This window comes from Lissotriton vulgaris, chromosome 9 (genome assembly GCF_964263255.1).
Source record: "Lissotriton vulgaris chromosome 9, aLisVul1.2, whole genome shotgun sequence".
Classification (NCBI taxonomy): domain Eukaryota; kingdom Metazoa; phylum Chordata; class Amphibia; order Caudata; family Salamandridae; genus Lissotriton; species Lissotriton vulgaris.
The window spans coordinates 1,011,409,330-1,011,434,936 of NC_141697.1; positions in this window are offsets into that span (position 1 = coordinate 1,011,409,330).

Below are 25,607 nucleotides of genomic sequence, written 5' to 3' on the forward strand. Positions count from 1 at the left end.
TGCGATCCCACCGTGAAGCGGAGATGCTTCCTGTGCGACTTCAGAATGGGTATATGGAAATAAGCATTGCGCAAGTCGATCGACACCATTCAGTCTTCTTCCGTCAGCGCTTGAAGAACCTGCGCAAGAGTGAGCATCTTGAACTTCTCCTGCTTCAGGTAAAGGTTCAAGATCCTGAGAGCCATCCTTTTTGGGGAACAAGAAATACTGGGAGTAGCACCCCTGATCCCTTGCCTGCTCCAGAACCACCTCTATTGCACCCTTTTTGAGCAGTGCTTTCACTTCTTCCTGAAGGAGCAACAGGTGGTCCTCCAAGCAAAAACCTTGGCAAGGAGGGTAATTTGGGGTAAATTCCCGAAAGGGAAGAGCATACCCAATCTCTACGAGATTGAGAACCCAAAGATCTTATGTAACCGATTCCCAATCCCGTAGAAAATAAGTTCGCCAACCCCCCAAAGGACCCGCATGATCTGGAATGCCGGATCTAGGGCTGCTTTCCTGTTGTAGGTGAGGAGTGGGTAGCAGAGGAGGAAGTGGAGGAGGAGGAGGCTTGACGTCCACAAGATCGACCCCTTTGTCTGCCTCTGTAGGACCTGTACAAAGGATTCTGTTGCTGCTGTTGCTGCTAGGTTTGCTTAAAGGAACGAAAAGTAGACCTTCCAAAACCCTTGTACATTTTGGAGACAGAGCCTCTAGCATGCAAACCCAAAGATCTTGCTGTCGCTCTGCTATCCTTAAACCTTTCCAAAGCAGCATCAGTTTTCTTTCCGAAAAGGCCAGAGCCATCAAAAGGCAAATCCATTGGAGCAGCCTGAACATCCGCAGAAAACTCGGAAGTCTTTAGCCAAGCAGCTCTTCTAGTGGCGATCGAAGACCCCATGATCCTAGCCACTGAATCTTTGGTGTCCATACCACTTTGTATGACCTGTTGAGCTGCCGCCTGCGTGTCAGATACTATTTCATTAAAATGTTCTTCCTATCCTCCTCATGAAGTTTAGGCAATAGTTGCTTCACTGTATCCATCAAAGCATGGACATATCTGCCTAACAGACAAGTAGCATTGGTAGACTTTAGGGCCATGTCCGACAAAAACACCTTCTTAGCATTCTGATCTTGCTTCTTAGAGTCTTTATCTCCAGGAACCTGGGGAAAAGCACCTGCAGATCTTTACGAGCAAGCAGCCTGGACCACCAAACTCTCTGGCAGAGGATGAATTAACAAGAATTCAGGATCTCCAGGCGCCACTCTATAACGCCTTGCTCCAGTCTTTGACACTGCAGGAGCAGTAAGTGGTCTACTACATACCTCCAAAATGAGTGAGTAAGAGCCTCAGTAAACGGAAGAGTTGGCTCAACCACCGAGGAGGGAGAATGGAGAACTTCAGTAAGGATGTTCGACTTGTACTCCACAGATGGCAAAGTCAAATTCAAGAGATCCGCAGGCTTCTTAACTACCACATGATAAGGCGCCACATCCTTAGAAGGAGCATCAGATACCGTGAGCAACTCCCATTCTGGTGACAATTCCAGTCCACTTGCTTCATGCAACTCCTCAAAATAATCCTCCTGATCCTGAAGTTCGCCCTCTTCAATCTCAGCTTCTCCAAAATGTCTTTTCTCCAAAAGGCGCTGCGCTCTACGCCTCGACCACTTCATTCGAACTGACGTCGTCGGATCCGGTAACGGCTCCGACGGAGCTGGAGCCGGCGTTGAATGGGGAGATGAAGCCGCCTTCGAATAAGAAGCTGGAACCGGCGTCGAACCTCGATTCGGATCACGAAGTATCTCCGGAGCCGGCGAAGTCGAGTACTGAATCTGCGACCTCGGTGGCGCCGAAAGATGCCACAGTGGAGTAGGCGTCGGCATAAACGGCATGAAAGGAGCCGAAGTATATACCTGAGGCACACCAAGATTAAAAGCCAATGGACCCATGGAACTAACAGGTGCACCAGAGGGGAACATTGCTCTCGCATAAACACCATACATAGCTTTTAGAAAATGCGATGGGTCCTGACCAGGTCCAGGAAATGGAGGATACAAGCCTTACGGCTGCTCCCGAGTAGGCTGCACCGGATTCAACTCCCCCTGTTCCTCTGGACGTCATATCGGAGTCGTCGAACCCTGAGGAACATCTTCTTCTTCTCCTTCATCATACACCAAAGACTGGTACGGATCCGGAGACAGATTCGATACCGGAGATGGTATAGGCTCACGAGATCGTAAAGGCGTGGCCCCACCTTCAGGGGTACGAGCAGGAGAAGGAGAAATGATGTCCTTACGATGTTTTCGTGAAGGTGACTTCTTTTTCGAGTCCGACTCCTTTTAGAAGAACCAGAAGCATGACCCAAAGCCGACCTAGACGCCGACCTCGATTTCGACCTAGACCTCGATCGTCTCGATCTTCACCTCGAAGTCCTCTTAGAGTCCTTACTCTTCATTTTGGCAGCTAGAAGTTTCACCTCCCATTCCCGAAGAGCCTTACGTTTCATCTTTGAACAGGATCCACAACTCTTGACGTCGTGATCCGAACCCAGACACCAAAGGCAGTCACGATGAGGATCGGTGATGGACATCATCCTCCCACATGAGTCGCAAAGTTTAAATCCTGTCTTCTTCATTGACATCTCGACGGAAGACAGCAAAACCAAACAGATACCGAACAAAAGTCCACAATAGCAACAAAGTAGCTATCCGTAACACAGAAGATCCCAAGAAAACGTTAGCGTCGATGACGCGGAAAAAAGGGAACTGATGTCATCACGCCGACGTAGGCCTAATAAGGGGTCGGTGACGTCAGTCTCTCACAGGACCAAAAACATCAATTCCCACTCTCTCCCCCGGAAAGCTAGAGATAACAATAGGGTAGAAGAGAGATCAGTGGATGACCATACTCTTATCAGAATTTGTACATTGCATACAATCCCTGACAACTCTTCCCACATCCCTGTCCATGCTGGGCCACCAGTAGGATTGTTTGACACTGCACTTACTCTTAACTATACCTAGAAGACCCTCATGGCTGTGATTGATAACTTTGTCCCTGTAATCCAGTGGTGGAATCAATCTGCCACTCCTGAGTAAGAGACCATCTTCCACAAACAATTCATTCCTGTCCTTCCAAAAAGCCAGCAAGTCACTACTTAAATGAGCTTTCCCAGGCCAACCCACATAAATGTAATTGATAACCAATTCCAAATTCTCATCTTGACAAAAAACATTGGCCTATTCATCGTGAGAAATGGTGTGCAATTCTGCAATTCTTCCCCGAAAATGGTTGCTACTAGCCAATTATCCCATTCATTCTTTGTGTCACCACTGACTAGCAAGGGGCATCTGCAAAGGAAATCGGCAACTCTGTTGCAAACGCCAGGTACGTACATGATCTTTTATACAAAGTCCAACAGTTGCACAGAAATGCGTGAACTCCTAGGAGACACGTTGCCGAGGCCCATTAAAGTGAGCACCTTTGTGAAAGGCTTGTTATCCGTTCATATCCGCCATAAACAGCATGAAAGGAGCCGGAGCATATACCTGAGGCACACCAAGATTAAAAGCCAACAGGTGCACCAGAGGGGAACATTGCTCTCGCATAAACACCATACATAGCGTTTTGAAAATGCGATGGGTCCTGACCAGGACCAGGAAAAGGAGGATACAAGCCTTACGGCTGCTCCCGAGGAGGCTGCACCGGATTCAACTCCCCCTGTTCCTCTTGTTCCTCGGGACGTCATATCGGAGGCGTCGAACCCTGAGGAACTTCTTCCTCTTCTCCTTCATCCTACACCAAAGACTGGTACGGATCCGGAGACAGATCCGATACCGGAGCTGGTATAGGCTCACGAGAGCGTAATGGCGTGGCCCCACCTTAAGGGGTACAAGCAGGAGAAGGAGAAATCATGTCCTTACGATGTTTTCGTGAAGGTGACTTCTTTTTCGAGTCCGACTCCTTTTAGAAGCACGAGAAGCATGACCCGAAGCCGACCTAGACACCGACCTCGAGTTTGACTTAGACCTCGATCGTCTCGATCTTGACCTCGAAGCCCTCTTAGAGTCCTTACTCTTCATTTTGGCAGCTAGAAGTTTCACCTCCCGTTCCCGAAGAGCCTTACGCTTCATCTTTGAACAGGATCCACAACCCTTGACGTCGTGATCTGAACCCAGACACCAAAGGCAGTCACTATGAGGATCAGTGATGGACATCATTCTCCCACATGAGTCGCAAGGTTTAAATCCTGTCTTCTTTGTTGACATCTCGACGGAAGACAGCAAAACCAAATAGATACAGAACAAAAGTCCATAATAGCAACAAAGTAGCTATCCGTAACACAGAAGATCCCAAGAAAAGGTTAGCGTCGATGACGCGGAAAAAAGGGAACTGATGTCATCACGCCGACGTAGGCCTAATAAGGGGTCGGTGACGTCAGTCTCTCACAGGACCAAAAACATCAATTCCCACTCTCTCCCCCGGAAAGCTAGGGATAACAATAGGGTAGAAGAGAGATCTGTGGATGACCATACTCTTATCAGAATTTGTACATTGCATACAATCCCTGACAACTCTTCCCACATCCCTGTCCATTCTGGGCCACCAGTAGGATTGTTTGACACTGCATGTACTCTTAACTATACCTAGAAGACCCTCATGACAGAGATTGATAACTTTGTCCCTGTAATCCAGTGGTGGAATCAATCTGCCACTTCTGAGTAAGAGACCATCTTCCACTAACAATTCATTCCTGTCCTTCCAAAAAGCCAGCAAGTCACTACTTAAATGAGCTTTCTCAGGCCAACCCACTTAAATGTAATTGATAACCAATACCAAATTCTCATCTTGACACAAAACATTGGCATATTCATCGTGAGAAATGGTGTGCAATTCTGCAATTCTTCCCCGAAAATGGTTGCTACTAGCCAACTATCCCATTCATTCTTTGTGTCACCACTGACTAGCAAGGGGCATCTGCAAAGGAAATTGGCAACTCTATTGCAAACACCAGGTACGTACTTGATCTTTTATACAAAGTCCAACAGTTGCACAGAAATGCGTGAACTCCTAGGAGACACGTTGCCGAGGCCCATTAAAGTGAGCACCTTTGTGAAAGGCTTGTTATCCGTTCTCACAGTAACGCATGTTTCCCAAACATACTGCCTGAAGTGTTTGAGTCCCCAGGCACAACCCAGAATCTCCCTCTCAAGTGACAGAGTACCTCTCCTCCATGGGAGTGAGGGTCCTGGAAGAGAACGCCACCATACATTCCATACCATCCTCCTTCACCTGGGATAACACCACACCTAGATCCTTCCAACTGGCTTCTGTGGTGATGAAACTCTTGAAACCTGGTTCAAAAACCTTAAGTGCGGGGGCTCAGCAAATATCCTTCTTGATACCCTCAAAACTGAGTTGGCACTCTTCAGTCCAAGAGAATTTGCAACCTTTCTTTAGCAGTTATCTGATGCAAAATATTTCCCCCGAACAATTATGGAAAGATTCGGAACAACATTTGTCCAGACCTAAAAAGAAAATGACCACCTCTTTGTTCTGAAGGTCAAATACCTACTAAACTGATTTCATACCCCAAGTATGTCACACTCTTCCTTGCAAACTTGCATTAAGACTCCTCTGCAGTCAAACCATCCCGCTCCAGGGTCTGAAGTACCTCAATAGGGTTCTGTCGTATTCAGCCCTACCTGAACCCAGGACAAGAATCTCGTCTTGGAAGAAGACCACATTCTTCATGTCCCTAAAAATTAAATGCATGAGCCTTTGGAACATGGCGGCGGCGGATGCCAACACAAGGGGAACTCGTTTGAACTGGCAAATACTGACAGGGTGACGAAGGCTGTCAGGTTTATGCTTCTCTTATGTAAGGGTACCTGATCGTAGGCAGAGGTCAGGTCTATTGTAGAGACCCAATGCATGTTCCTTGTAATGGACAACAATTCTGATATTCTGGGAAGAAGGAAAACATCCAGAAAAATGTTTTTATTAAGCTCCTTCAAGTCCACACAAAGACAAATCTGGCCATTGGCTTTGTGGGCGCCACAAGGGGAGCGACCCAATCTGAAGACTCAACACTTTCAATAAGCTCACTGTCCACTAATTTCTGGATTTCACTAATTACATTATCCTTAACACCCATGGGGATATTTATCACCTTGTGGATACAAGGACAAGCGTCTTTTTTTTTCTAATAATGTTGTGTGAGAACCCCTTCAGCTCACCCACTCTCCCAGAGGAGACCTTTGGAGACTTGGAAACTCCAAACCACAAGCATCATCATCCTCCTTTCTATCGCCCACACTAAGAACAGAATCAGGACTGTCAGGATCACATAAAATGCCCAGTTCCCCTTGATCCCAACACCCCAGGACACACAGTCCTGAAGCCTTCACATAAAGTTTGTATTCCACATGCCTTCATTTAAATTCAAAATAGAGTTTGAGGAACCCCAATGAATCAATAGGCTGGCCTGTGTAACTCACAGGATGGATATCAGGAATTTATAACTTTTCACCTATTTTCTCTTTGCATGAATCAATGCACGTATTATGATTGATAATGGTGTAGGGTAAGCCAGAATCAGCCATAAGAGTAACAGACACACCACCAGAAACAATCCTGCATACTGTTTTTTTCCTCAGTCTACCTTCAGCCCTGTAAGACTCCTCCCGTACACACAGAACGTGGGAGTCCTCAACATCAGACCCCAAACTCTCCTCACCCTGCTCAAACTCATCCACAAGACATTTCACCGATTTAGTCTTGCGACAAACGTATGCATAATGCCCAGTTGGCTTACACTTGCCACCTTTCTGCCCTAACGCAGAACACCTTTTGTCATGTGCCAGATGGGAGGAGTTACCACACCTATAACATTGACCTTTTAAATCAGCAAACTTGTCCCTTTGGTTAGGTTTGAACCCTACCTTCTCCTATCCATGGTGCTTTTCATTCTTCTTCTTCCCTTGTTCATTAACACGTGAAAAGTTTCCTTTCAACAATTTGACCCTTTCATCGCTGTTATCATCCTTGCTTGAAGTAACAACTGCCTTAGCGCATCTGGAAGTAAGTTCTGCCTTAGATATGATAGTAGTAATTTCACGTAGACTGGCATGCCCATTGATCTAAAGTTTGTCCTGTAGATGAGGGTTGTTGCAATGCATACCTACCTGATCACAGATTAACTCTTCTTCTATATCACCAAACTTAGAAGACAGGGCTAATTTCCTCAAGGCAGCTATGTAATCCTCAATTTTCTCGTTAGGATCTTGTTTACGGTGATAAAAATTGAAGTAGTGCACAGCTTTGGAAACAGTGGGTGCAAAATAAGCATCTAATTCCACTATGGCTTGTGTAAAAACATTGCCTTCATCACCTGCCCTGGGTCTCTTCTCAATGTGATTGTAGACCCGTAAACCACCTGGCCCCAACAATGTAAGACAAATTATTTTTCCTTTCAGGGGGTAGTTCCTTACTTTTGAAGGTATTAATGTAATTTATGAAATAATCCTTCCACTCTTCCCACATTAGATTACTGACTTCGCCGTACTTCTCCATAGAGGGTTGTGGAGCAGGAAGATTCATTGTGGCCATAGCTGCACAGAACAGGATAATTGCCCAAAAGTATGAATAAAATGTGCAAAGCACAACCCTGAAAGAACATGCAAATGCGCTACTGAGGAACCGCACGTAACAAAAAGGGAGAAAGTACCTTGTAGCTGTGCACACTTCAAGGCATCCAGCGCATACCGTATCCGTTTGAAAGTTGAATCTCTTGTGTGTCAGACCGGATGTACCTGTAGCCTTGCAGGGATGTGCCAGTTGATCCTTATACCCTTCCTGGAGGTGCACTAAAATGACACACCCAGTGCGCGTGTCACTGTTGACCAGTGTGGTGAAATCGTACTTTTCAAAACACCGGAGATCAAAATACATGGCACGCAAGGTGTGCATGTCATCATGTTAGAAGGCAAAGGTGCATCTCCGGGTGTCAGTGACACGCAAGGTGTGCGCGTCACTGTAGTCGGAAGCAGCCCTACCGGTTCCCGAAGAGGCCCAGCATTACTCGCTGTAACACAGAAGCAGACGGACCGCAGTCACCTAACCATGATGGCCGCCACGTTGTTCAGGTTGTGAGCGTAACATGAGTGGAAGTGTCACACGTCATTTCTTCCTTCCGTCCCGCTCAGGATCTTGAAGACTTCTGAAGGGAATGGCAGAGCAGGGAATGCCTCACGCGTAGCTCAGGAGTTACTCGCGGGCATAACGGTCAACAGCCTTTGGAGAGTTCCCAAGAATAAAAGGTACTAAGAAAATGTAGATAAAGAACCCAGGTTGTAGCTCGACGAGGAGATAAGCTATTATGATTCTTTTGTCGGGCTGCACCTCACGCTGTCACAAATGAAATTCCCAAAACACTGTTTGTAAGTTGGCGATGGCCAAGTTCAACGAGTAGGTCCAACAGTATTCAAGTCGCTCGCCGCCATTGTCACGTAGCAAATACTCAGAGACAAGTGTTGTAAAGAATAGTCGTAATCAGAATAGCAGGTTGTTCTTTATTCAGGAAACATAACCCCGGTTCCAGAAGAGATGCGGACGCAGCCGCCAGCCAGCTCACATCACCCGATCTGCCCACCAACTACCAAAACACATCACGAACCCTAGCCACAGTTTAAATGAACACATAAACAGAGCGAGGATGCACATTGATTGATGACACATGGGCAGAACAAGGCTGCACTCGATACGCGAGCGCAAGAACACAACAGTGCAGTGCTCGAGCCCACAAGAGTAAGAACATGTTCTAGGGTCGAGACACAACACTTCTCCCCCCTTTATAAAACAGCACACAAAAAGCTCGAGTCAAAACAGATGTAATGCGCAGGTTCTGAACTCGAGACACAACCCTCTTCTTTCCCTTACAATAAAACAAAAACAGAACAACAACAAAAAAAATATTCTTTAAAATTGAACTATTCTGGTGGCCTATTTTCCATATTGCAATCCTACAAGTATGTCACTTCTAGCACATTACTACAACGTGAAGTTTTCCTAACAGTATGCGAAAGTCTTGTAAGGAGACAGTACAGATCAAACCTTATACAATGATCAAATCTTGTACAACGTTATCATCAGTATCTAATACCCTTCTATCATGGTTGTCGTCACCTATATCCTTCACAAAAGAAACCACAACATCACCAACATCTTGCTCTCCGCTGTCGTAATCCTCATTGCACACCTCCACAACACAGTTCGCATTCTTATTATTTTTACACGCTCTTGCAAAATGTCCGGTCATTTTGCAATATGCGCATGTCTGACCTAAAGCAGGGCATCTTCTGTCATTGGCAAGATGTGTCGAACTACCACAATGGAAACAATCCCCTTTATTCTCAAAAGCAGTGGCATTGCTAGTTTCTCGCGTAACGCCCTTTCCCTTAAGAGTATACCTACTCTGGTTGGCATTTCTCTTGGGTTGGACAGGCGTCCTAACTATTTTAACTATTTCGTCACAACTCTCTCCTTTGGCCTTATTAACTACTGTCCTAGCGCACCTAGTGGTTAATTCTGCTTTGCTAATAATCGCAGAGATTTCTTTTAGACTGGCATCACCATTTACCCATAATTTATCTTGCAACCCACCATTGTTGCAATGCATAACAAGCTGATCGCGAATTAAATCTTCCTCGATAGTACCAAAATTACACGACAAAGCAAGTCTTCTTAGCGAAGCAATATAATCCTCTATCTTCTCATTAGGCTCCTGCTTTCTATGATAAAAGTTAAACCTATGTACTGCCTTACACACGGTGGGTGCAAAATAAGCATTAAGATCATTTATAGCTTGTTTAAAAACATCACTGTCACCTCCACCTACAACCTTTATCTCAATTCTGTTGTACACCCTCAACCCACCCGGTCCAAGACAATGCAAAAGTATTTTCTTCTTCCTTTCAGAAGTTAATTCTTTACTCTCAAACGTTTCCAAGTAATTTATTAAATAATCCCTCCATTCCTCCCACCTCTGACTCGTAACCTCCCGATCTCTTATCAAAAATGCCTGTGGTGCCGGCAAATTCATTGTAGTAGTTGCCATCCTAATACACTAATTTATTGAAGAGTTGAAAATTTTGCACCAATATACGTATAACACTTAAATAGATATCTTTCCACGAGTAATTAATATGTGTCCTACAAAATCAGATTTACCATACTAAAATCAGATTTGAATATAATAACATTACTAGCCTGAGCTTAGAATAATAATTTAAAAAATGGCAGCGTGTATCACTGGTGAGTAATTGATACACTCGCAATACCTTTAAAGATAGTTCAATGTTATTACAGATGAAAATGAAAACTTCCAAAATGACGCGCAGTGTGTGTATCACTGATGAGTTGTCAAGACACGCAGTGTGCGTGTCACTGTTGAATTATCGAAATGACACACAGTGTGCGTGTCACTGATGAATTGTCAAAATGACACACAGTGTGCGTGTCACTGAAGAATTGTCGAAATGACACAGTGTGCGTGTCACTGATGAGGGTAATTCTTTTCCTTTTTCACTCGTATCCAAATAAAGCTTTAAACAATCCAAATATCAGCAGTCAACAGTGTGGACTGCGCGATAATAGCTCCAATGTGTACTACCGCAATAGTACAAGCATGCTTCCGAGTCACTTGGCTGTTGCTAGGTAACCTGTAGAATACAAAACGGAGTCACGTATCACGATCCAGTGCGTGACCTCCGTGATGACGTTGAATGCAGTACTGTGAACGGCGTTCAACACTCCAATCCCGCTTTGAAACAAAACGTTCCAGTCTTTAGACGACGCGAATTCCAACGACAGGTTAACCATTAATTTAATGCTTTCCAATTGATAAATCGATGTAACTTCTTGAATAACAACGGATGGTGAATTCAATATATTTAAATTGTTCAAATATTCATTTAACTGTTGAAATAACTTTGACAGTAACCATGACACGCAGTTCCTTCCTCTGTCACTTTAAAAGGGAAGCTCAATATGCATTTGTGCCAAATTCAATCGACTAGCAGTATCACTTTAAATTCAATTCGGTATTTGCAGTTTCATTTAAGATTCAATCCGACTAGCGGTATCAGCGGTATCACTTTGCAGTTCAATTTACGGGTGCAGTATCAAATCCAGAAACGTAAGGCTTTTAACAGTATTAGTTCCAATTGCGCTTCAATTGAAAATACGCTTCACTCTTCACTCAATTACGTAAGCATTAATTTACAAACGTAAAATGTGACTTACGCTGGATGTTCACAATGGTTGGTGGATGATCTCAATATCTTTTAGACTCACTTATAACTTTTCTTATTATGCTTCTCTTCTTGTTGTACCCGAATTCACTGGTTTTATTTTTTTTAAAGTTGTCACTTGCGTGGATTCTTCAGGGGTTATGTGCCATCGTCGCCATTGTTGTAAAGAATAGTCGTAATCAGAATAGCAGGTTATTCTTTATTCAGGAAACATAACCCCGGTTCCAGAAGAGATGCGGACGCAGCCGCCAGCCAGCTCACATCACCCGATCTGCCCACCAACTACCAACACACATCACGAACCCTAGCCACAGTTTAAATGAACACATAAACAGAGCGAGGATGCACATTGATTGATGACACATGGGCAGAACAAGGCTGCACTCGATACGCGAGCGCAAGAACAAAACAGTGCAGTGCTCGAGCCCAGGAGAGTAATAACATGTTCTAGGCTCGAGACACAACAACAAGGGTATTTGAATCCACTTTTTTATTAACTTGAACCCAAGTACAGCGTCGAGGAGCCCCAGCAAGAAACCTACTCTCATCCCGGTGCTCTGTCCTTTGGTGATCTCATCGCATTCCACAGCTCGAGGAGGACTCAAGGATTGGAACTCACTAACAGGCACGAGCTTACAACACAACAAATAACACAATTTTTTTTAACTGCCAAAAGAGCTAACCATCAAAAGTAGTTTTCAGAGGCTCCACACTATTTAAAAGGAAGTGATTATTTACCCAGCTGCCAGCCAAATAGTACAAACTCTTTGCTATTTATACATAGTGTGAAGGAGGTCTTTATTTAGCCATCCATAAAGAAAAAAAAGGCTCCAGGCAATGGTAGTGTGGTGACCGTCTTGTAATGGGTATGCAACATGTATGAAGAATTTTCAAATAACTATATATACAAATGTAGAACAGACTGTAAAAGGTAAGTGCATTATTTAAGCTAAGCTATTTTCAAATGAAAAAACGTAAAATAAATTTTGAATAAAACAGTTATTTTTTTTGATATTCAAACAAGAGTAGAGTGAAACAGAAGCACACAGACATCTTTCACCTTAGTCAGGGAGAATTTGGTTGTCAACAAACAATACTGAGTATGGTCTTAAAGCATGTACATAAATGGTTTATTAATTCAAGAGAATTCAAAATTTGCTAACATTCGTGACAAGAATTTTCAATTCTATTAAGGACAAGGAGGCGAGGATTATGCTTATACTCAATTTCTTTACTGACATATAGCAGCCAATCACAGAACAGTAAAGAAAACAAAAACTACGTTACCCATGAACCCAGGGTAACCATAGAGTACACCAATAGTATATAAACAGTCTCAGAGGTAACCACTTCCTCTTTCTTTGTCCAAAATCCATTAGGAAGAACAATTTAAACATCATAAATCCAAGAAGAACATCATCCGGAAGGACCAAAATCCGAACGAGGAGGCGGAGGAACTTCCCAAAGCCACAGGAAGAAAAGCAGGCCAACGAGGAGAAGAAACTCGCAGCACATCTTCCACAAGGACGGAGCCGGAGGAACATCACTTGGGATCAGAGCCTGAAAAGAGACACAAAGCCGTAATACACATTCCGTGTAATCATGAGCAAATAAAGGGTGGGTAGAGAAAAACAAGGTAATCATCACATTACATTAGGAATAAGATCCATGAATCTTTGCACAGTAACAATATACGATATAGTACATGCATATACAATGGGTGGGATAATCCTCGCCTCCTTGTCCTTAATAGAATTGAAAATTCTTGTCACGAATGTTAGCAAATTTTGAATTCTATTTCAGGACAGGAGGCTCAGATTATGCTTGTTCAAAGCTCCTCCACCACAATAGAAGCAACAGTAGGAACAGGCTTGAAGTAAAAGGTCTTAAACACAGAATCTGAGGACCAGTCAGCAGCTTTCATAATGTCACATAAAGTGACACCCAACGAAAAAGCCTTAGAGGCCATGGCTCCCCGAGCCGAGTGAGCACCGAACACAGAAACATCAATGCCCGCTTCCCCCATGAGCCATCGTACCCAACGAGCCAATGTGGCCGGAGTAACGGGGCGAAAGGGCTTTTGTAAGGCAATTAACAATTGGCCTTGCATATCAGATCGATGAAGAGAAGTACTCACCTCATAATCTTTAAGACATTGGACCACACAAAGGTTAGGTCGAGCCGGAAAAGAAGGGTAAGAGATGACCTCAGTGTTAGTTTTAGTGCGCCGGGAAAGGCGAAAGGAAACACCCTCAGGCGTGAAGCTACGACCCGCAAGATCTAAAGCGCGGACGTCTGATATTCGTTTGCAGGAAAGCAAGCACAACAACATAGTAAGCTTGGCCGAAAGCTGTTTACGAGTCAATAAAGAATTAACCGGCCAAGCTTCCAGAAAACGTAAGACAACTGAAACGTCCCATAAGGAAACATATTTAGGACGAGGAGGAGTAGCCATACGAATACCTTTTAGAATCTTGGCCACAAGAGGATGTTCACCAACAGGTTTCCCATCCACAGGAAGATGACCCGCCGAAATGGCGGAACGGAAATTGTTGACTGTGCAGTAAGCCAAACCCGAAGAAGAGGACAGAGAAGCCAAAAAATTAACTATCAAAGAGATATCAGCCGATGTGGGATCAACTTGCCGTTGAGCACACCAATCACTCCAACGCTTCCAGGAGCTTCTGTAACGTTTGTGAGTGTTTGGGGCCCAGGCGTTGCTGAGGAATCTGGTAGCGTCTGCAGAAAGGCCTGGCACCGTCCAACGTTCCCCGAAATTCGCCACGCCAGGAGAAGGAGGGATCCGGACTGAACCAGGGGATGCGGATTCTGCAGTGGATCTAGAAGGAGATTCTCCTTCTGAGGAAGAAGAAATGGCAGGTGGCATGCCATCTCCAGAAGAACAGGGAACCACGGCTGAGCCCGCCAGAGAGGGGCAATCAGAATTAATTCCGCCCGAAAGCGCTTCACATAGGCCAGAACTCTTGGGAGCATCATGAATGGGGGAAACGCATAACAGAGGGACGACGGCCACGTCTGGAGGAAAGCATCGGTGGCCAGAGCTTCTGGGTCCGGTCTCCAACTGAAAAACTGGGGAAGTTGGGTGTTGAGACAGGACGCAAAGAGGTCGATCAGACACGGACCCCAACTGCGAAGACGTTGGCGAAACACCCGAGGATGGAGTCTCCAGTCGCTGAAGTCCTTCAGATACCTGGAGTTCCAGTCCGCCACAAGATTGCGAGAACCGGGAAGGTACTCCGCAATAACTGTGATCTTGTGCTGAAGGCAATAATGCCAGAATTCCTTGGCAATCTCTGCCAACAACCTCGATCGAGTCCCCCCCAGCTTGTTGATGTAACGCACTGCTGAGACATTGTCCATCCGGAGAAGGATGCAGCAGTGGGACCGAAGAGGCGACAGGCATTTGATCGCAAACGACCCCGCCAGCAACTCCAAACAGTTGATGTGGAGTGAAAGTTCCTGCGGAGACCACCGTCCCCCCGTCGAGATTGGACCGCAACGAGCTCCCCAGCCCCAACGACTGGCATCTGATTCGATCACAATCTCCGGAGAGGAACCGAAAAGAGCCCTGCCGTTCCAGGCCTCCATGTGATCCAACCACCATTGCATCTCCAATCTGGCCTCCTCCGAGAGAGGAATCAGGTCGGAATATCGCAGGCCCCGCTGAAGATGTTGAATCTTCAGACGCTGAAGGGCCCGATAATGCAGCGGGGCTGGAAATATCGCTTGCAGGGAAGACGCCAAGAGACCGACAACTCGTGCTAACAACCTCAATGACACAGTCGGACTCGAGATAATGGAATTCAATTCCCTCTTGATATACCGAATCTTCTGTTGGGGAAGCAGAAGTTGACAAGTGAGGGAGTTGACCCTGAACCCCAAGAAATCGATCACTTGAGAAGGATGAAGTACGGATTTGGGAACATTCACCAGAAAACCGAGTGACTGAAGAAGGTCTATGGTCCAGTCAAGATGAGTCATTAGTTTGACCGGACAATCCGCCAGTAGGAGGATGTCGTCCAAATAAATGATCAGACGAACTCCGCGACTGCGGAGAGATTCCACCACAGGACGTAACAGTTTCGTGAAGCACCACGGTGCTGACGAAAGGCCGAAGGGCAGAACCTGATACTGATACCAAGTCCCCAGCCACTGAAACTGCAGAAAGCGGCGATGGGGACGGAAGACCGGGACAGAGAGATAAGCATCTTTGAGGTCCAGACGAACCATCCAAATCCCGCTCCCTCAAGAGATCTCGCAACAGATGGATGCCCTCCATCTTGAAGTGCCGATAAACTACTCCCGCATTGAAATCCTTCAGATTGAGGACCAACCTTGATCCCCCTCCCTTCTTCTCCACCAGGAAGATCACACTGGCAAACCCCTGAGGATGGCGTACTGTCGGCACAATGGCCCCCTTCAATACCAGAGACTTGAGTTCCTCTGTGATGAACTCCTGACTTTGCCTTGAGAAGTGAAGAGGGAAGGGAGGACGAGACTGGTGGAAGGGATGATAGAATTCGATTTTGAATCCCTGAACCGTTTCCAGCACCCAAGCATCGCCTGAGATTGCGCGCCAATTGGCTAGAAAATGGCGAATCCTGCCCGCCAGAACAACACTGCATGCAGGAAGAAGTCTCACCTGAAGTGGCGGAATCCTGATATCCGCCGGAGTTGCCGCCTGATCTTCCTTTTTTGTACTGACCACGTCCTTTCCTGGAAGGGTAGAAGTTAGACCGCTGGGCATAACCGGAATCCTGCTGGCCTCCCTTATGGGACTGGTACCTACGTTGATTGGGTTGGTATTGACCACGGCCGGACGAGCGTCCCCTGTTTCGTCCGGCCTTGCTGAAAACCGGACGCATGGCCCGTTTCAAGGTTGCCTGTGCCTTGTCAATACTGCTAAAGGTACTGACAAAATGCGTGAGCTCCTTTAAGAAAGGCTGGCCGAAAAGAAGACCCTGAGCTGCAGCCCCTGCCTCAGAAGAAGAAAGTTCAGACAATTTCGGGTCCAGCTTCAGCAGAATTGAACGCCGACGTTCACTTGAGAGGGCACAGTTGGCGTTCCCTAAAAAGCAGACGGCCCGCTGTGCCCACTCAATGAGCTCATCAGGATCAACCATGGAAGGTGCTTCCTTGGCTCGGAAGCCCAGATCTAACATTTTAGTGATAGGACCTAGAAGGTCTAAGACCTTATCCTGGCAAGCCCGCCAGGAACGGTCTAGACCCTTCTTGGGGTCGTTAGAAAATGTCTTCATATATGTCATCATTGTAGGGTCGACCTCAGGCGTGTCCGCAAGGTTATCCGTTAAATCGGGCCGCGGACACTCCGAGCGAAGACGTGCACGCACGTCCTTATCAAAAGGATGGCGAATATATTGTTGAACATACTCCGCCACAGCTGGGGAGGGGAGCCAGGCAGAAGAATTAGGGTGCACAATATCCTCAGGCTCAAAAGTCAAGACAGGAGGCTGAGAGGAGGCGTCAACAAAATGTTCTTTACATTTACGCTTTTTGGGAGGAGGAGGCAAAACCTCCGAGGAGGAGGAGGAAGCATCATGGTCGTCGCTCTCAACAATTACAGGGACAGTCTTCGACTTGGAGGACAATGACCGAGCCAGCCTTCGAAAATCAGAAGAATGGGGATTACCAGGGGATGAGGACTTCTTGGAAGGCACCCAACCTTGCTGTTGCGCATATTGCGTCAAATGGCGCTTCAGGGGTGTAATGGCGCGAACCATCGCCTTGTTCATAGAATGCTGAACCCCTTTGTCCAGTGCCTCAACAAGGTCCTGCTCAAAAAATTCGGACCCTTCCTCCTCATAGTCACCTTCCTCCTCATAATAATAGGAGCCACTCATGGTACACAGGGAACGCGTGAATATAGCCCACCAGGTGACTAGAAATCCGGTATGTCAGTGACACAGTCCGAGGGAGTGAAAAACCTCACAGCCAGCAAGTACAAGCAGAAAAAACTGCGTAGAAAACAACAATTAGAGCGTGGAGGGAGGCTTGCTGACAAAAAACACAATCACTCTCGGCAAAGCCTATGCTATAAATCAACCGGGACTTTCTCCTCAAGCTCTGGTGTCAAATGGGGCCAGCTGACAGGCAGTGGGCGTTTTCGTCGACAGACGAGGTCAGGAGCCGGCGCTGCGATGTAAACAAACGCAGCAGCGCGAGGAAAACTCTGCGTGACAAAGGTCGCGCATGCGCAGTCAACCGGCTTGCCAGACAGCCACGGAACCGCTCGCGCTAAACGCGCGCGAGGCAGGACCACCCCAAACTCCCTCCACAAGGAAACGGGACAAACGGCAACAAGTGCCCGACCCAGGGGGGTGACACACGCTCCCCACCGCGCGCGCCGGTCGAAGAAGCAAACAACCAAAACGGCAGCAAGAGCGCGAGAGAAGCGCCGATGAAAGCAGCACACAGCGCATGCAAAGCGGTAATAACAATACCAAAATACAAGTCAAGTAACAGTAGAATAACAAATATGCACTTAACTGGCTGCGGAGCAGCAACGAAAGAGGAAGTGGTTACCTCTGAGACTGTTTATATACTATTGGTGTACTCTATGGTTACCCTGGGTTCATGGGTAACGTAGCTTTTGTTTTCTTTACTGTTCTGTGATTGGCTGCTATATGTCAGTAAAGAAATTGAGTATAAGCATAATCGGAGCCTCCTGTCCTGAAATAGAATTTGTTTTAATGTTTCTAATGTTTTTAATGATTCTCCTTTTGATGATATGGTAGGATTGGGCTCTTTTTGAGCGTCTAATGGAAGGCCTCACGCTAGCTTTAGGCTTCTGTTTTAGGGGGATTGTGCTTGCTTAGTATTACAAATCTGGCAACCAGTGTTGCTAGATTGGGCTGTTTCCCGCACAAATGGGTGATATTTTTCCCATTTGTGTGGGGAAAACCTCTCCAGGCTGGTGGGACAAATTTGGGTTGTAATGTGCCCTCTGTGGGCTAAAGTTAGAAATTTGGCAGCACCCAATTTTTTGCAGGCAGGCTACACACTGCCCACCTCTAGGCCCAAGTGTAGTAGGCCATCAACCATTGATTGCGCAAAAGCACTACCAATGATGGTCTTGCAAGATATTGGTTTGTCCGGCCTTGTTGAGCTATCCGTCATGAAAGGCAGCGAGATCTGTAGGTGGCGAGGAGAACTCCAGGCAGGGACAGGAGGCGGCGGGAGCCAGTGAGATGCATAACTGCCATGTTTTGAGACTACTTGAGTGTGGCATATCCATAGCTTGTCTGGTTATGTATGACATTTGAATTCGTTATGTGTGACACTTAGAGTGATACTGAATAAAAAACAGATAACTGAATAGAGAGCAACTGTTAAGCCTATGAGGTGTAAGCTACATTTTACAAATTAGCCCATATTGTGGTTCAAAAACTGTCACAAAACTGGCTAGTGCTCTTAACATGCTTATGCAAGGTCACTAACTTGCTTCCATTTGCTACCAGAATATATGCAATGCTATGTTTTTCTGTAAAGTGCTCTGATACCCTAATGGGTCAAGTTCGCGCTCTATAAAACACAGAAATAAAAAAAAAAAATTAATTAAGAAAAATAATGATAGCTGAGAAATCTTTGCTGTGTACTTATTTGTAGAGGAACACATTGCCATGTCCATACAGCAAGTAATATTTAAGAACTGTTACAATACATTTAAGGATAGTTAAATGCCTCCTAGAGCTGTGGTACATAACAAGTTAGTACCCATTCAAGAATCACTTAGAGGTTTAAATGTTTGAGTCAATTTTTATCCAAAATATACTTCATTTTCAAGCTATAATCTGTATGGACCCAAAGACATGAAATATATCACCAACAGAGCTGCAGCGATGCTAACAATTTTTAATGGTAGTGCTAGGACTATTAGATGAGGAGGATGTGAATATAAATTAATTATTTGGTTACCAGATTATAAACCTGTGGCCTTTGAAAATGTACCCAAAAACGCCCATCAAGATATGACCTGTCCAAACTGCAGATCAGAACTTAGATGTACATTGTTACTACAAAGGTATATGAAATATGTAATAGTTATGCTAGAACGATGCAGAGTGGATGGTACTACATTAGAAACTGAAAATGCAAACTTTGTAGAAGGACACATTTCCATTTCAAAAAGAAGTTTAACAACTATGCCAATCATGTGTCATGAAGGAGTTGATATAACTTCTACACACTACATAATATATTTAAGATGTCAAAGAGGATGGACAGAGTGCTATGACATAAAAATTTCATTCAAATCAAGACTACGTAAAAAGTTACCAAACTTATATTTGCTATTTCTATAACCAAAGTTCTAAGTAGAAGTTAGGATAACAAAATGTGGTATTGTGTTGACATGTATATGAATTTGTGTTCCTGAGACATTATTCGGGCTATTAGGGATATTGTCTACAGCAAGTTGTTAGAAATTAAAGACTCTTTAACTGGAGGAAAGGAATGTATAAAACATTACAGGATCACAACCAGGGACATCAGGACCAGGATAATCACAACCAGGAGGTCCAAACCACAGAGCCAAGAACAGAATGGCCAGAAAGATGGGCAACAGGATGGTCAGACCCAGGAAGACAAGGCAAATGAGAACAATGATAAGTTTGTGTAGCAGCAGGAGAACAAGCAGGAGGAAGACCAGGGCCAAGAGGATCAGGCCCAGATCCAGTAAGACATGATCCATGCCTGTGGAACTGGGAGCTAGAACAAGCAAGAAAGACGAGGGTGTCAATGCAGGAATTCCAGGAGGATCAGGGCTTGGAGGAATGGGATCAAATGAGGATTGTAAGGATCAGCATCAATAGAACCAGGATCAATCAGGCCTAGGAGTGCCAGAGGGACAATGACCGTAGGACCAGGGCCCAGAGGACCAGGTGGAGCAGCTAGACCAGGACCTGGGGGAAACAGGACCAGAGTGAGGAAGATCAAGAGGACCAGCTCGGCCAGAGCCAGGATGACTAAGGTGACAGGACATGCATGTCTAAAAGGACCGTAACCAAAATGACAAGGCTCAGAACGACCCAAACAAAGAACCAGGACCAAGAGGGTGAAGTGCCAGAAGGACCATGATGACAAGGCACAGGGCCAGGAAGACAAGGATGATCTAAAGCAGAAAGACAAGAGCTAACAGGGCAAGGCCTAGAGGGCCAGGACACAAGAGCCTAGGTAGACCGAGGGGACCAGGAAGGGTAGGAACTGATGTACTGTGAATCAGATGAGCAGGATCAGAATGAGTAGGTTAAATGGACAAGGGTCAAAAATGAGCAGGAAAGAAACGAAAAGGGCTAGGAGAAGGGGGTCTAAATGGACCAGGATGACCAGATGATATGAACCAAGAGGATCAGGCACACAAAGACTCAAACAAGAAGGACCAGAAACAAAAGGAACTGGTCTAGTGGTTACAAAACCAGAACGATAACAAAGACTGTGAGGACCAGGAATAGGAAGAGCATTGCAGGCAAACCAGACTGCAGATATTTGTAATAAGGTCAATGATTAAAAATGTCTGTCATTTTCATTTCTTAGTTGTCTTTGATGCTTATATGTCTTCTTCTGATTTACTGGGAAAATGTATTAATATTCCAAGGACCGTCAGTTCAATTAATAATAGTCTAATTTCTGGGCTTGTGGTTTCTCGACTGAATACTTACTCTGATAAAGTAAAGGCGCTTAAAGGAAGGACTTTCTACCATCTACCCTAAACAACAAATGACGCTGCCACCCTAGGTGAAAACTCCCAGCATGCAGCACCATTACCTTTTTTGTTTTTCAAAAACAAACCCCGGCTTTTGGAGTTTTTTTAAAGTTGCTAGTTGTCCATCATGTCTGCCTGTACTGTCCAAAAGAAACAATTGATGGACGGAATGTTGAATGATGCAAACATTCACCACCACTCACAAGGATCTGGGTTAAATCATTCATTCTTTTGCTCACCACGCCACCCCAATTTAGACCCAGCCATATGCAAATCAGACTTTACCCTGTTCCTTATGGGAACAGTCCAACCCGAACTGCCAAGCCATGTCCTTCCTGGACCGGAAACAAGCATCCTGGGACTGGTTTCGGGGCATCACCCCTCATCAGTCACTGTACTCTCCTTCAAATGTTCCGTGCATAGACAAGAACTACCATGACAGCAGTTCCTGACAATGTCGAGTTGTCCACAGAGCCAACTCACAATTCAACATTTGGCAGGCGGAGGTCCCTAAGGATTGCGGAGGTACTGTCCTCGCCATCCCGATGGAGTTAATTATTTTCTTAAAACTCTAAATGAGGCTCATAGTTTTTCTTACTTCTGTTATGAGATTGGAATGAAGCCTCGCAATTATACTATACTGGTCACTTTATAACGGTCCTTATGCAATCACCCTAAATATTAGTAGGCTCCTTCTTTTTCCAAATCATTGCTATCAGGTGTTTTAGTCGGATCTCTCTGCTTGACGTGAACCAGAATGAATAATTCCAGAATGCACTGATTTACTGCAGAAAAAGAGGTGTTCTCATAACAAGAAGCCTTTTGGTAATCCTATATTTGGCCCGTGTACATTCCCCTGGCCTTGTGAGGAAGAGCGAGTATATAGCTTTGGAGGTAACAGCTTTAACTAATCCTGCAAAGGTTCTAACTATCCTTATCATTAGTCATATCAGAGGGTAAAGGTGTAGGAGCATTTGTGGAACAGAAGACAGCTCCATAAAGAGCCTCCTACATTGTTATTTCTTAGCCAGGATAATTGAGTGGCAATGTCAAAATAACTTGAAAACATTTGAGATCTTCAGACCTACGAGTTAGTGTCTGCATTTAAGTCGGTTTTTGCACTAGGGACCTCATATTGTAAAATCAAGAGGTTTGTGACCACACAAGTACTTATCGGTATGTACAAAACACTTTGAAGAGTTGGAAATTTCTAGTAAAATTATTTTTATGATTGTTTCTGAATGTAAATAGGCCCAAAAAAGGCAACCAAATAGTGCAGAATTTCCGCTATTTAGGCAATGACCGGGTAAATAATGCATTTTTTCTGCTATTTGGATGGCTACTGGCCAAACACCACAGAATATCTATTGTTTCGCTAGCGGCAGGGTACATAATGACGCTTTTATGCTCTTTTTACGGTTGGCAACTGAACAGCACAGAATCACTACCATTCAGCAAGCAGCCGGGTGAATATTTACGTTTTCCTCCTATTTGCACAGCTGCTGGACAAACAATGCAGAATGTCAACTATTTAACCAGCTGCTGGGTTAATAGTGACGTTTTTCTGCTATTTGCAATGCTGCTAGCCGCACAGTCCAGAATCTCTACTGTTTAGCCAGTGGCTGAGTAAATAGTGAAGTATTTTTGCTCTTTGCACGGCTGTCAGCCAAAGAATGCAAAATCTCTGTTATTTAGTCAGTAGCTGGGGAAATATTTAAGATTATCTGCTATTTGTATATCTGCCAGTTGGACAGTGCAAACTATCTATGTTTAACCAGTGTCTGGATACATAATGAAGTGTTTCTGGTATCAGCATGGCCACCAACTAAACAGTTCAGAATCGCTACTGTTTATCTAGCAGGCAAGTAAATAGTGACGTTTATTTGCGCATTTGCGCAGTCACTGGCAAAATAGTGCAGAATTAAAAATTTGCAAACATTCGTGACAAGAATTTTCAATTCTATTAAGGACACGGAGGCGAGGATTATGCTTTCTCCATTTCTTTACTACTAACAGCAGCCAATAATAACACAGTAAAGAAACGAAAAAACTACAACTCCCATGAACCCTTAGGCCAACCATAGAGAGTACATGCTATATAAGGAACCATAGAGGACAACACTTCCTCTTTCTTTGTCCAATAAAAGTCTAAAGTCATTTGAAGAAAAATACCGCCAACCATCCAGAAAGGAAAATCCGAAGGCTGAACTGCAAGAAATCCAAAAGGAAAGATAGGCAACCAGTCCACAAACGCCGAAGGTGCATCAGGGAAACACAGCAACCCCAGGATCCAAGGCGTGGAAAACGGTGCCGGAAAACCAAGATGAGAAATCACTTCTGGTCCGAACCTGAAATCAAAAACAGAGTCGTAATATACATCCCCCAAAACCTTTGAAGGTCGCATCACATAGGGTGGGGAAAAAACATATCAATGCAAAACAACGCATATCAGAGTAAAGTCCAAATGTACATGAACAATGCAGTAGAATACCAATGGGTGGGATAATCCTCGCCTCCGTGTCCTTAATAGAATTGAAAATTCTTGTCACGAATGTTTGCAAATTTTTAATTCTATGGCAGGACAGGAGGCTTCAGATTATGCTTGTTCAAAGCTGTTCCACCACAACAGACGCAATATCGACAATGGGTTTAAAATAAAAGGTTTTAAACACTGTATCAGAAGACCAATCAGCTGTTTTCACAATGTCATGTAAACTTACACCAACATGAAAAGCTTTGGAGGCCATGGCACCCCTCGCGGAGTGAGCTCCAAAGATGGAGGTATCAATGCCTGCCTCAGACATAAGCCAGCGCACCCAACGAGCAAGAGTAGCTGACGCCACAGGTTTAAAAGGTTTTAACAAAGCAATCAACAACTGTCCAGACATATCCTTACGAAAAGGAGCAGTACTCACCTCATAATCCTTTATGCAACGAACCACACACAATTGTGGGTGATGGGGGAACGCAGGATAAGTGACAGTAGACAGATTAGTCTTGGTACGCCTGGAGACCGTAAAAGTAACTCCTTCCGGAGAAAAAGAACGACCAGCGAGGTCCAATGCCCGGACATCCGAAACACGCTTACAAGACACTAAGCATAAAAGCATTGTCAATTTTGCAGACAATTGTTTACGGGACAGAGAAGCGTTGGGAGGCCAAGCTTCCAGAAAACGCAGCACAACAGAAACGTCCCATAGAGCCACGTACTTCGGACATGGTGGCTTAGCCATTCGCACACCACGCAACAATGCAGAAATGAGAGGGTGTTCCCCAACAGGCTTACCGTCGACCAAAGCATGGCCCGCCGAGAGAGCGGAACGGAAAGAATTGACGGTCCTGTAAGCAGAACCAGCAGAAGCGACAGAAGCAAGAAAATTAACCACTAGAGAGATATCTGCAGAAGTGGGATCCAGGTTCCGTTCAGAACACCAATCACACCACCTACGCCAAGCTGACGCATAACGTTTGCGCGTGTTGGGGGCCCAAGCTTCACTGATGAATCTCTCAGCGTCTCCAGATAAGCCAGGGACTTTCCAGCGTTCCCCGAGAGGCGCCACGCTACAAGACGGAGCTGGCCCGACAAGACTAGGGGATGCGGGTGGAGCAGGGGATCCAACAGCAAGTTCCACCTCGCTGGAAGCAGAAATGGCGTCGAGCAACTCATTTCCAGCAGGTCCGGAAACCAAGCTTGAGCTCTCCAAAGAGGAGTGATCAGAACAATCTCCGACAGAAACTGTTTCGTCCTGGCCAAAACTCGCGGAATCATTGCGAACGGGGGAAAGGCATAGCAAAGCTGTGGAGGCCAAACCTGGAGGAAGGCATCCGTGGCCATGGCCTCCGGATCCGGACGCCAGCTGTAAAACCTGGGTATCTGAGCATTGAGGCGAGAGGCGAAGAGATCGATCCAGGGACGGCCCCACAGGCGAGACAGGGAGCGAAAGACCCGAGGGTGAAGACGCCAGTCGCTGAAGTCTAGGAGATGACGAGAATTCCAGTCGGCCACCTGATTTTGGCGCCCCGGAAGATACTCTGCAATAAGAGTGATCTTTCTCTGTAGGCAGAAATGCCAGAAGTCCTTCGCAATCTCCGCTAACAACTTCGACCGAGTCCCCCCCAATTTGTTCACATATCGCACCGCTGAGATGTTGTCCATGCGAAGCAAAATGCAACAGCTGGTGGCTTGTGGAGCCAAACTGCGGATCGCAAATGACCCCGCCAGAAGCTCCAGGCAGTTGATATGAAGGGCTAGTTCGTCCTGAGACCAGCGGCCGCCCGTTGTCAAATCTCCGCAACGGGCTCCCCAGCCCCAAAGACTCGCATCCGATTCCAAAACCAGGTCCGGAGTCGAGCCGAAGAGAGCCTTCCCGTTCCAAGCCTCCATGTGTTGAAGCCACCACAACAGTTCCGACTTCGCATCCGGAGACCGAGGAACCAGGTCGGAATACCGAAGACCCTTCTGTAGATGTCTGATCTTGAGGCGCTGTAAGGCCCGATAATGCAGAGGACCCGGAAATATCGCCTGAATAGACGAAGCCAGCAGACCGACTACCCGAGCGATCGACCGTAAC